The following is a 14242-nucleotide window of genomic DNA, read 5'->3' as shown; positions in this document are numbered from 1 at the left end:
TCATTTGTTTTGAAATGTAGTTCTTATTGCAGCTGTTTGTTGTTCACTTAGTGTTTAAACGGTACAAATCTGGCAACCACAGCAAGCTGGAAAATAAACTTTTAACAACTAACACTATATTATATTATACTATAATTGTTTATCTTTAGACGCTTTAGATTTTCTTCCCCACACAAAAAAAGTGAAGTTAAAAAGTATCCGTTGGAAAGAAAAAAAAGACTTCTTGATAGATAAATAATAATGATCATCTTTCAGTGTGGTGTTCTTTTTCAGGAACAAGTACAATCACATCACAATTCCCACACTGACAGTTGGGTTCATATGTCAAAATATTGATTTCACTGCTTAGATCTAACTTAACAACATATTTCACAGGCCGCACACCGACCCTCATTGCACCTGAACTTAAGGATGGCGTTCCAATTTGATGCTAAAGTAAATGAATCGCTATTTTTGAAAGTGTCAGGAGTCTAAAACTTGAAAGTCTCCACTGTGTACCAAAAAAACAGCTGCCGGATCCTGTCACATGATGTCACAAAGGATTCCAAGCAGTTCTTCATAGCGAGAAATCTTTATCATGACTAGTCTCAAGTCCCGCGCCGAACATTTCTGTCGTTTATAGGGATGACGTTCACTCGGGAATCAAAGCATGTGGGTGGAACCGTCGGGTCTTCTCGGGATTTTTGCCACATGTTGTGACTCTTTTGTCTTTCCAAACGTAGCAGATGTCACTTCTCATGCTAGCTTCCGTCACTGAGAACATGAAATTCAGTGTAAACCCCCAAAATATGTCCTCGATTTGGGTCAAAACTCCAGTGAACGAGTTAACTGTGAGTGAAAATGCAAGCTTACACAAGCTACATTTGGTAGAACTGGACTAACAGCTATAGAGGAGGGGGTAAAATAACTTGGCTAAGGTGGAGGGATGCACCCTGCTGCTTCCCCAATCCTAGTGACAATGTGACAGGTGGAGGGGGCCGGCCCATTGGCGTGTTCCAGGCATTGGCCCCGGGGACAGGCTTCACCTGTTGCACTCATGCCCCGACAGGTACGAGGCAGCCTTCATCAAACCCAACTGCCAGCACCCGACGGGTCTTTTATTCCATCCTGGAGTTCAATCTGGCTGGTTCAGCCCCCAAGTATTCTTCGGCACATGGGCGGATGTGTGGCAGTTTAAAGATTCCCATCTGTTGTCCTTGAATCGGTGCCGCGGAGGAGCCGCCAATGGCAGCCAGCGGAATTCTTGACTATTTCTTCCGTGATAAGCCTCAAAATGTCTTCGATGAGAATCAAGTTGGGAGAATATCGACGACGCCGTCGGAATATCCAAAATCTTGCAATTGTGTCTTGGATGTGTCCATTCTCACTACTTTAAATGTCCATTAAAAATGGTGACAGCAACATGAAGGCAGTTATTATTTGACAGCTCCCACAAGAGCTTTTGCAAACTATTGCGCATTAAAAAGTCGTTTATTTTAACGATTCTCCTAAACATTGTTACTGAATAAATTTGAATAAAATTGTGGAGATGGCTGAGTAATTTGTTTTCTTAGCCTAACACTCATAATACTTGCTCGGAAAAAGTACGCTTGTGTGTGTGTGTGTGTGTGGCTGTCATGATGTTTCCTTAAATCAGAGTTTCCCCAAATTTATTGAGCCAAGGCCCAAGATATTAAGGACATTTCCAATGCAAATCAAAGGAAAAAATGTCACCCGATATGGAAACGCTGCCTCAAAATGTGGATCATGGATATAAAAAGTAATGGTAGACTTTCCTAAAAATCAAAAGTAGCCCTAACCATGAGGGTGTCACTACTATGCTTCCCTGCAGGTTTGGTCGGTGTACATCCAATAATGAGCACTGTTGTGTTTGCCCCATTACGGCCCAAAAAAGTCAACCTTTAGCAGACTGAAACACAACTTTAAACATATGTTGGGGATCTTTTGTCACGGTCTCATGGAACATCTGAAATATATTTTGGAGTAAATCAGAGGCAATTTAAAAGTGGCAAGTGTGTGCTGATTCCCTATTAACATGAGTGTCAACCTAATTTGTTCATTCTGAACAATTATAGTTCTAAAAGTTAGAAAGCGGTGTATTATGCAACGACGCAGCATCAACTGTTGGGAAATGTTTTCCTTTCTATTGTAACGTATAAGTCGTGGGTCGCGTTCAATGGAAAATGTTTTGAAATGGTTTGTGTGTGTGGACTTGTGTTTTATATCCCTTTTGTACAAGGGTGTATTGATTTTATGAACACTAATTTAATTTAATTGGTCTATATATTGTTATGGTGAACAAATAAATGGCTTTACATGAATAATTTTGAATCAATTAGCTGAAATGGTATCATTTCCACCCGATACTAATGATCTACCAAAATACACTGACTTACTGCCCTAAATCTTTACCTTTTAATCAAATACATAATTTTTTTTTGCTGTTCAAAAGGGGCATGTGTGTACATTTTACATTGTGGTTGAGCTATGCTGGGCTTCGTCACAGTATTGTATTATGTTACATTATTTATATGGCTTTTACGCCATAATATTACATTTCTCAATTGTATTTTTTGGAATAGAATGTAGAATTGTATATAAACATGTAACTTTTTAAAAGTGATTTTTTGTCTATCAATTAAATGTTTGCAGATATATTCTTTTAAATTAAAAAACTTCACAGTTTGTTAATTGGCAGCCACAAGTGTAATTTTTTTGCAAACAAACTGTAAACTTTGTACTTTGTGCTTTTGCTTTGTTGTTCTGTCTAATCACTACTTTGCTACTGTCACAATGAAATTTCCCAAATACGGGATGAATAAAGTTATCCAATCCAATTATCACATTGTCACGTGTCAGGGTGCTTGATGAAAATGTTGTGTATATTTCAGTAGTCTATCTTATGCAGGAGCCAGGGAAGTAAGTGGTGGCCTGGTGCCACTAAACACAGAGCTTTTGTTTGTGGGAATCGGCCTCAGGTGCAGTTGACCCCTGACCTTTAAACCTGCAGGTTGAACAAAGGGCCATTAAAGAGAGCCGGGCATGTCCCTACTCCAGAACGACTTCAACTGACTAAGAGCCTAACAAAAAAAGAAAATAAAGAGTGTGAAAGGTAAGTACTTTCACATATGGAAGACGTCTTTTGCGTAGGGCAAAAAAAAAGCAGGACGGAAATAATTAGTCTGAATTTGTCCCAAACAAACGAGACGCTCTGGAATCGTGTAAAACAGGGACGCGGAACACACAGCCTTATTTCTAATCCCAGATGCCGATCATCTATCAATCGGCTGGCCTTTAGGAGATACATCCAGCATCAAACAAGCGCTGACAGCCGTCCTCGACGCTGGGGAATCTGAACAGCTCACTTGGTCATCATTTGAGGGGGACAACAAGGTTCCCCATAGAAGTAGCCCCTTGTCCCCCCTGTCGCCAGCAAAACAAAGTAGAGACAGCGGCGTGTCCTCCAGGCTATTGCTGGTGACAGCTACGTCCCTTCAGACTCGACAGCGGCGTACAATGTCCCCAGTCTCTGGCGAGGCCCCCACAGGACAATGCTTTCATTCAAGTGGAAAAGTTGCTCTTGTATGGGCATCCTCCATACCAACTGCCGTTACACCTGAAACTGACAGGTGGCTGATGGCGGAGGGTGATCTTTGTGTCTTCTGGACAAAGTCTCCAAATTGCGGCTTTTTCCTTTAGGACGCCAACTGGTAGCTTCGATGTGCTCCGTTTCCTTGTGGAAATATTTTGCTGTCTCTGCATTAAGTTTTGTCTCTCGTCTGTTTTCTCTCCTTTGTAGCTCAGGACTGCCCCCTAGCGATACAGCCTGGAAAATTAACGGCGTGCCGTCTTGAAGAAGTCACTTCATTGTGGAAAAAAGTGTCGGGCAGAATGGTGCTCACTCGTAAATCTCTTTGCAGGGAAAAAAACTCTGAACGTATTTTTAAGGTGAGAGGCGATTTTTTTTGTAAGCATCAATTGTCTCATCCAATTAAAATCTTGTTAGTTCACAAGAAAATGGGTGGAGGATGCAAAAATGTTCCTTCTGCTGACTCTAAAGTTCAAATACATTCCTCAGCAGTGACTGTCTTTTAGTTAGGCCTGTGCTGTATTTTAGCGACGATGTGCGTGAACACAGTTAACCTCGCTGGCATCGGAAAGTAGCTTAGCAGGTTTCTTTTCTTCAAAGTGCAATGAAGGCAATTATCATCAACGCCAGAGTCATGGGGTCCATTTAGGTAGTTTTTCGCTTCCTTTAACAGAAGGAAATGTCTTTGAAATGAAAGGTAAAGACATCTAGGCAACTGACCAAGTCTTACAGTAGGCGATTTAGGAGGCATTGACAAAATGGGTCCTCCTTTAAAACGTTTAATACTTTGTCTTTAGCTGATACCCTTAATAGAAAGCACTTCATTAGTGGCTTGGTGGAAGAGTTGTCACAGTCTCGCTGTAATTAGCAAAAGCGAGGAAAGAGGAGCTGGAAGGGGACCAAGAGATGTGAGATGCTAAAGTTGGTTGAATTATTTAAAGTGAACGTCTGTTGATTCCTCTTCCCACTTTCAGTTTACAATAGGCAATCAGTACATTGATTACATAAATAAACAGGACTTTAAATCACCAGGTTCTCACGGAAAATAGATTGTATGTAAACCTTGTTGAATTGAGCTATTTGTTACTTTTCCAGTGCTCAAATGAATCTATCCTTAATAAACACCAGCAGAAAATTAGACAGGACAGTCCTAAGAAAAAATATTTTCCCTAATTGAATCCCACATTCAAACCTTTTCATTTCCATTCACTAATCAAACACATCCTTCCAAAGAAAGTGCAAAGATGCACGTGGTGGTGGAACATGCACCGCAAATGTCCACTCAGGTCTCAGCCTTGTGAGTTCCTACACCTTGTAGGGATTACAGGTGTTAGTTTTCTTTCCACTGTGCAAGAAGAAGGCCATTCTAGGAACCCATGTGCCTGAGCATTTTGATGCATTCAAGCGGCAGCGGACACCTGATCGTGCTTAAATATTCAGCGCAACTCTGACACCCCTTCACCTGCGTCAATGGCTTCCCTTAAGACCTTTGGCCTAACAGTACTTTGTACCTCGTTGAAAACAAGAGAGCGTGTCCCCTCCCACCGCAGGCTGAGAAACGGCGGGTTAGTGCCAGTTTCAAACTTCACCGCCGAACGCCACGGTCTGCGATCATTTTAGATAGACGTACGTCCACCGTGTCGCCATTTTGTTAACTCGTGCCTTCTTGTTCTCAGTGAGACCAGCGGTTATAAATCCTTACAGTATGACCGAGGCGCCTCGAAGAGAGAACGGAGCCGTGTAGTAAATAATGCAGACGGCAGACCACAGACAGTGTGACTAATCCTAAACTCTTGACACGCGATGAGCAAGATATCCAAAACATGAACCTTGATGTCAACATTTTTTTTCAATATCAAATATCCTTGAGGTGCTTGTAGTAGACGTGCATTTGCTTACCTCAAACTACAGAGAGACAATCCGGTCTTGTGACGCCATCAGTTATTTTTTGCCTTGTTTTGCATTACCTATGAAACCAGTTGATCCAAGTTGAGCGACAAGCTGGCAACACAACAGAGAAACAGGCAGTTAGAACATGGCTTTAAGCAGCGTGTCGTGCTATTGACATTAGGTTCATCGGAGGTGCACATTTGATTTTATTTTGTCAGCTTGCTGGCTTGGAAATGCTCTGCCACCCATTTTTAAATAAATATGTTTTCCTAACTCGTAGCCTGAAAGTGCACACACGCATGAATTTATCTTGCATCTTTTATTTTTTGTAATAATGCCAGGTAACTCTGAGCTGCAGTCATTTGTATTTATTTTTTTAATTGAGGAGAATTGAATGGCCAAATGAATGCAGCACTCGGATAATTGTGTGCACGTCACCACCTGCTGGAATGGAGGTTTCCCATGATAATTGGGGCAATTAGAGATTCCCCTCTCCACCGTGACTACTTGTGAAAAAAAAAAACCTGCTATTACTGTTACACACTCGTACGTCAAGCTTCTCCTCAGGGGTCTGCAGCCATTTCATCTTATAATTTATCCTATCATATCAGTTTACGTACATTAAAGAGATCGACTAATAACTAACGTCAAAAGCTGGCAGGTAAAAGTGGAGGACTTACGACATATTGATTGCTCTCTTGAGGTAGATAGCCCCATGAAAATGAGAAACTATTAACCTATGCTAATTGAACCTGCATATACACATGCGCACGGGCGTCGTGATTTATAGAACAAAGCGTATAGTGTGTGCCAAAATACGTGTCACTTGTTTAGTGTGGTATCAAATCGACCTCAAACACAGCTACGCAACTGAAACGGCAGCAGTATAATCTCCATTATCTCCATTCCTATGAAAGCTGATAGCTATCATTGGTCTCGCTTTCTCTTGCAAAGCAACCTGTCACACAAACTCCTGGATTTTACCCCACCCTGGATGCTTATACATTAGCTCCTGGCTTGCCATTGACAGCAATAGCCATCTTATTCTTTTAAACCGAGGTGGCTGGCTGACAAAGACAGAGCGAGACGTCCATTAGTTACCACTCTCATTCAAAAATGGATTGCACTTCTAGCCAACTCATCGGCTGCCATTGCCATTTACTGTTTTCCACCACTTTTTGGGGGCATCGTGAGGCTCTACTTTAGTGTCCCTGCGGTTATTTAGACTTTTGAGGCATCCATTTACAAACGTGGCATTCCTTCCATTCATATTTTAGCACAACAATCAGTATCCGAAAAAAACATAAGCCCCAGAACAGAGCCTTGAGGTACCCCTTGAATCTAGTGCCTCCATCAAATCTCTTATTTTCTAGTACACAGCTAACACAGTAAATCAAGTGGGTTTTTTTCCAGGTCAGGCCTAAGCCCCTGAGACTGTCATTAGTAGCCTCAGGGTAGGAAACTTTTTAGCCACAAACACATCATTTTGAACGTGCGGCTACACAAACGTGCGTGCAAGGATACGCTCGCACGCTTGTCACGTAAAGAAAGCCATCCTGCCGGAATGCCGTGGCATGCGTGCCTCTGACGCCACTTTAAGCCACCCCAGTCCCGCTCGGGAATACACTTTTTACAAGCCCCGTCGTCTGCGTCTGGCCGTGGCAATCACGAAAAAAGCATCAGGTAGCCCCCAAGGCGCATCTCCCGGGTTACAGGTATGCTTGTTGACACATGCCAAATCCTCCTTTTTCCTCCGAGGTGCTTGGTAAAGACACCGGAACGCCCAGTCTAAAAGCTCAGACATCACATGGGCCGGCAAGCAGGGTAGAACATGTTTGATTCGGAGATGAAGCCAGTGGAGGCGTCAAGGCCTTCACTAAGCACGCGTGAGCGTAAAAGCTGCGTGACGATTGGTGTGATATATACATGTTGCGGGGCTTGATACATCAGGTAAGCTGATGCTGCCCCGGGGGGCTCTCCGAGGCCTACGCTGGCTTTCAGTTATGCCTCTTCTCGTCCTGTTGACGGATGAGAGCACTGGAACATTCCACTGACAGTTGACGGGTGAAGTTCTTATTTGATCTGCCAGCAAGCGCTGAGAGAAGAGGAAGAAGCTAAAAAAAAAAATAAGATTCCTCTGCATACATCCAGGGACGGATGGGGCTGAAGCTGTAAACATGGCTAGCCTGTTGTCCCACAGTACGTGGAGATACGGATATTTGTTCGATATTAAAATGAGGCAACAAAAAGTGATTTCATTTGACCAGGAGGATTGGCGTGTTTTTTTGTTGCTCAATTGGATTTCAATGGAAATGTCATGATTGATATCTTCAGGGGTGTATTCAGTCAAAAATTTGTGCGTAGGCTGATGTGTGATAGTCCGAAACGTAACGCTGCTGGTCTCAAGCCAGTAAAAGCCACCGCCCCCGCACACAAAAACACACGCTTCCGACACGTCCATACAAAGTCTTCCTGATTACATGAGCACATAGATGTGTAAATTCTATTTGGTAAAAGTTAGACAAATATAAATAAGCATGTTTAAAAACATCTACTCAATTTAGTAACAAATGATCTCAAATTCATATCATTGCAAGAATGTCAACCTGACACATGTCACTAAAAAGTAACAGTTAAATGATAAGAACAGCTACATGGAAAAATAAATAAACAAATGCTAGGATATGTTCAAAGTTAATCTATCATCACCTACTCTACTTGTTTGCTTTACCCTTGTGTGTGTCATTCAAGCAGAAACAACGGGTGTGTGGCCTCATAGTCGTACTGAAAGAATTATACTAAAACTGAAAAAAAGAATCAGACGTGCTCCAGAGTGAAAGGATTGTGGCAATCAGCATTTTAATTAACGTTACACTTGGTAGCACCGGTCTCTCTGCTTCTGGCATACCATCCTTTAAACAAGGCTGGCTTGAATGGCCTGCCAGGCAAGCCTTTAATTTGGATGCAGTTCACTTTTAAGGTGCATTTACAAGGCGAACAAATGAAAATTGGATTTTAAAAAACTTGAAATATCCTACTATGATTCTATCGTGTGCTTTCGCTGAACATTACTAACAGGAACAACAGTACGCATTCTGATTTTCACATTTCTCCATTATTCAGGTTTATGGAACAAAAATGGCTTTCCAGTGAAAACCTGCTTTGAATTCCATTCAGGCTAACTTTTTTTTAATGGGTAATTCATTTAAAAAAAATGCTGTGCCTAATCCTAACCCTGTGCGATTGTCTGTATACTTGAATGCCACAATATAAAAATTGGCTTCAATATCCTGCTGTGCGTGCTCTTGAGGAGTGAGGTGGATGTTGTGGAGGGAAGGTGGTTCAGCCACCGCCCTGACTGACTTCCAGGCTCCCCAGCAGAACCGCAAAAGTCCCCCTCCCCTCACCCCCGCAGAAACTAACGCCAGATTCAACACGGCATCCACGCAACAAACACAAACTCTCACTGTTCTCCACGATGCGGCTTGCAGCGGTTGTGCAAGACCTTTGCTACAAATTCCTTGTGTATATTGCAACCATAATACAGCAGGTCTACAAAGAGGCACTCCGGCCTACCAACCCAAACTGTTCAAAACATTACTGACCGCCCTTTAAACAAAGAAATTGAGGCTCATTGCGCTGTAATGTTTTGAGGCAACCGAGGTTTGCCTGGAAACAGGCAAACGGTGAGCACGCCTTCTTATATCAACAGACTCGAACCATTTCACAAAGATTTGTTTGTAGCCTCGCAGCATTTGATGCGTACGTCGCAATACAGCATGAGAGCGTGGCATTTGTGTGTAGTATATAGCAGGTTGTAAGGGCTGTTTCCCTCATGTCCCCCTCCATAAACCTTCAGCACGCCTCCCAGTCTAAGCACTGCCACTCTGTAATTGTGGAGAAACCACAGCACACAACCCATATATAAATACCCTTTTTCTCTATCCTTGTCAAAATAAAGGTTGTGCGGGTAAAAAGAAACAAGGCTTCTTTCTTTCTATGCCCATCTTTCCCTCTTTGTTACTATTTTCAAGCAAACTTTAACCTTGGGTGCAAAAGCCACGCTAGGACAAATGAAGACTTAGAGTATGAGGAGGTTGCTTCCGTTTTTCAAGTGTTGGTCAACGAGAACATTTTTGTTTTCAAAAGTGGCAGATTTATAAGATTGGACAAGTGAATTTTTGTGTATTTGACATAAATAATCCCTTGAGTTGACATTGACGTCTCTATGGAGCAAAGACTCGCCAGCTATGATGTGTATGGAAGGGCCTTAAGCTGTGAGGAGTATATAAGATACTGTTGATACGCGAGCGCTTTGATGTGTGTTTTTAGTGGGCTGAGACTTCCTGGTTTTCATAGCACTTAGCTGTCGTCTGTGTCTACAGTGCTTGTCTAGTCGGCACTCAAAACACACAAAAATGCTTTGAAAGGACTCCCGCCACCTGCCTCTGACAGGTAAACCGACTTGGTTTAGGACTGAAATGTCATTACTTCACCTCCACTAGGAGTAATGCAAAAGTGGAAATATCTGAAGACAAGTTCAGAAAACACCTTGAGGGAAGTTTGACTATGTTCCCAAACACAGATGATAGTGCAAGTACCATGAGAAAATATTTACTAAAACTTTTTCGGTAAATCTAGACAAAAATGAAACTTGGCTATTCTTTTATTTGTGTGAAATTATGTTTTTGTAAGGCCTAATGTTGTCTTACTTGGCACTCCGATTTGCTCAGGTTGATTATTTGAATTTTGACCCATCAGAAAAAAATATATTTACAAGGGAAAGATCAGGTTCTGGTCACATTGAAGGTGGAAAAAATTTAAAAGGATTTATCGTGGTCTCATTTTCCACCCTTCTCAAAAAGCTGGCAATTGTACAAGGGTGTGTAGATTTTTTATATCCACGGTAGTCTTGTTCCTATTTTTGCAATCATGTGTGGTCAGCCTACTGTGCTCAGCATTGGGAGGAAAAATAGTATAAGACCATTTCTCAAAAAAGACTTTGCCCTAATTGTTATTTTATAAAGATTTAGCTTTCGTTTGTACTATTTTTTCATGTTTTAGGTTATTCGATGTGAATTTACACATTTTACATTTAGGAATACTGTACAATAGATTTGGTAATATTAGTTTGGTGGTCGACAATACAATAAACTGGCTACGCTACCCTCTGGCAATACAAATTTGTCTATTTGTTGCATGATTTCTATGTAAAATACAAATCTTTCGAACAGTGGAGCCCCATTAATCTAAACCAAGACCGCAAAATGTGAAGTCAAAACGTGTGCTATTAGATTGACTGACTGATAAGTTCGCCTTAACCGCAAAGTCATTCATTCATACAGTGCTTGGTTTTGGTTCATTACACAACTGGAGATTATTTATAAAATGTGCTCAAAAAGGTAAAATAATAATGATAAAAGCCTGAATCACTCAGAATGCACTTGGCCCAATGCCACTAGTGGAATCACGCAATGTGCAGAAGATCCTATTTTTCTGCCACACCTGCCTGAGAAGACAACATGGCAGGCAGTCTGTTTGAATTTGGGAGTGGCGAGGAGCCAGTCGGACTGGCAGGTGAGGTTGACTTATGAGCAACAAACGACCACTTGAAGGGCCAACGAGCCAACAAAGTGCTGCTGGATGATGCGGAGATGCGGGTTAAGGGTACCACTGAGGGATCAAGCCATCCCCTCTTAGATATACTTTACACAAAACTAAGGAACCAACCACTAATTGTTCTCCAACTCGAAACAAAAGAGGGCATTCTGCCAAAAGGGCGAATAATTACTAACCACAAAATTACCTGCACCTGCATAAAATATGTGTACAGGTAAAAGTAGGCCACAATAGAATTTTTAACCAATTGACGCACAGATTCAAAATAGCTAATCAAAGGTTGAAAGCAACATTGCGATCGGATGACAAACACGCACACACAACTTATGTAAGTATTTAAACCACCAACTTGAGATTTTTGTCCATCTTAGGCTTAAACCTAGACCTCCAAACTGAGATACATGCAATACCGCTGCAAGATGTGTCATTGGTAAAATGTTTGTGGAGCTCTCCAAAATATTCTCTCATTGCATCATGGCAATAACGCCGCCATGGGTGTAACGCCTGCATACGGTACAGATGTGGACATAAACTAATGCATATATGCACATAGTATTGCGTGTTCCACACATTTTCCTCCCCTCGCTCGCCATTTGGCGCACATAACCGCATCCATAGACAGGCAGCCATTGGAGGCGGGAATGCGTGGAATGCTCCAAACCCCAGGCTGGTGTTCTGACTCGTCCCAGACTTCATGCCGTCACCGCCGGGGTCTGTGGCCAGACCTCCCTGTGCCAGACCCACTGGCTCCAACACCCGCCCAGGCCAGCCGAGCTGCAACTCGTGACCCATAATTAAGCAGCAAGCCACATTGCAGCGCACATCCTCTGCCCCCTCCCCACAGAACTGCCCCCCTTTAAAACCGACACAATATAGGACCTAATGCTGCAGTTTGAAGTAGAGGATGCGCTAGCTCATATGTGCGAAGAGAAAGTATTATTTGTCTAAATTTACTGTCACGCTCTGAAATGCATTGAATTACTTACTAGCAAAGATGAGCATACACACACGGCAAAGAAGGGATCAACTTGAGAATTTCGACCAATTTCAAAATAGTAAAGTGTCACCATAGTGTCCTCTTATGCGTGAATGAAATATTTAAGTCACATTGCCACTAGGCACCAAGTCTGACATGATAATTGCCATACAGAAGTTGCTTTCCATTTCCCTTATGCAGAAGAGCCTCCTTCACGCTGATGTGGGGTCATGGCTTGTAAATTTCACAAGGCTTCCTCGAGGAATACCTCATCCTTTGAAAGAGAAACTGGAAAATTATATGGTGGACAACCCACTTGCGTTTCACCCCCTTTCTCGCACTGTAATTTGCTTCTGCATTGGGTCAGCTTAAAATAACCTTAACCTAATATTCACAGCATTGAGAGACTTTGAGAGATGCTGGAGGTCTCCCCTTGGGTGGCAGCTGGCTGCGTCTTGGGACTGCATTCGTTGCAGAGATTGTTTACTTGATTATCTTTCTCATACTTGGAGGATGGCTAGGCGGGGTGATCCTTGAACCTTAGGTGAACTACTCTTAAAATGTAGCTACGATCTACACCTCCATTGAAGACTCATTTATCAGTCAGTCATATTTCCATCTACTAGAAAATGCAGTTCTTCACTGAGACAACTGTATGTATAATAGACAGCAGATCTTCCAGTCCAAGGCTCATCTCAAAAACCGCTTGGCCTAAAGATGGGTATCACCAGAAATGCCCATGAGCTCACCAGAAATTTTCCAACATGTAGGTTTTTCATTAATCCGAGCCACCTCTCGTCTCCCCATCCTCATCTTATTTCCATCAGCAGCAACCATGACGCCCCCGATATTTATACAGGCAAGTTTAGGAAAGGATCATCTCAGTGTCAGTCGGCTCCAGAAGGCATGCTGAATACTCAATATCCTGAAAAGTGACATTGATCGATTACGTGTCCTTTGAAGGAATATGAACTGTGGTTTCATGCTCTTATTGTGACTCTTCAGGAGACATTTGGTCTGCTCCAATTGAAAATACGATGCACTATGGAGAGACAACATTTACTTCTGTTCGGTTATGATTAAAGTGTGAGGATGTCTGTTAAATGTAAAAAAATCCTTACGCCAGACATACCATGGAATGCCCCATTAAAAAAAAACGATTGTTGTAATCTGTAATGCATTTCCTCATAAACTTTATATGTACTCACACAAGCGCACAAATGAACCCTCCCCCCTACTTCCTTCTCCTCTTAAACCCCCAAAACTCACAAGGCACCACACCACAGGCATCACACACACACGCAGCAGTTCTCATATGGGATATCGTGGGTGGCGCTGAACCGGTAGAGGGCTCTGTAAATAGCATTGGAGCAACCCTTCCATTTTAGCGACCCAAATTTCCTTTTCTGAGGTCTGCCGCTTGGCCTGCAAGTGCCGTGCAGCAAGTCTCCAGTCGCCACGGAAGACCACAGCGGCCACGGTGAACGCACTTCACAAAGACCACGGCATGGCAACGGTGAGCAGATGGCCCTCGGCTCGCATTGGCTTTAGATTGCGCTTTCCAGGACACTCAGACGCTTTACGTTGCGTTAATCACGTGGGAATAGGCTACCATTGAAGCCTGAATCTGCCTTGGGGCAGACTTACAGAAACGAGGCATCCAATTCGCGCCAATGGCCCTTCCTTCTGACTACCACCAACCACTGAGTCTCACGCTAATTTCACACGGGCAAGTCGAATTTGCCAAAGGACACAATGACAATGTCTCCAAGGGATACGCAGGATTCAAAGCCCGATCCCTCAACAGAAATACATTTAAAGAGCTGGGTTTGATTATGTCGATTTCCTGAACAATAAATGGACATATACTATATATTTTTTCCATTCCTGGAGAATTACACAAACATCCCGTGCCAGTAAACGAAAAACCCCAAAACCCTGAAATAGACTCAGGCCACGAGAGGCCAACAAGGGTCCGTCCGGGCAGGAGAAAGACGCCCCATGTCCCTCCTTCAAAGGCTTTTTTGTTTGTAGTCAAAGCACTGAGGGCTGCCGTTCATTTTGGCCATTTTAACTCGGTACGATATTTTACGAGGCCTTCAGAGAGGACCTTTTGCTTCCTTTTCCTGTGGTTTGGCCCGGGCTGAGCTGTCAGGAGAGGGGAACAG

Source organism: Stigmatopora argus, chromosome 18, assembly GCF_051989625.1.
Source record: "Stigmatopora argus isolate UIUO_Sarg chromosome 18, RoL_Sarg_1.0, whole genome shotgun sequence".
Lineage (NCBI taxonomy): Eukaryota > Metazoa > Chordata > Actinopteri > Syngnathiformes > Syngnathidae > Stigmatopora > Stigmatopora argus.
Note: the sequence above shows the minus strand (reverse complement) of the source record.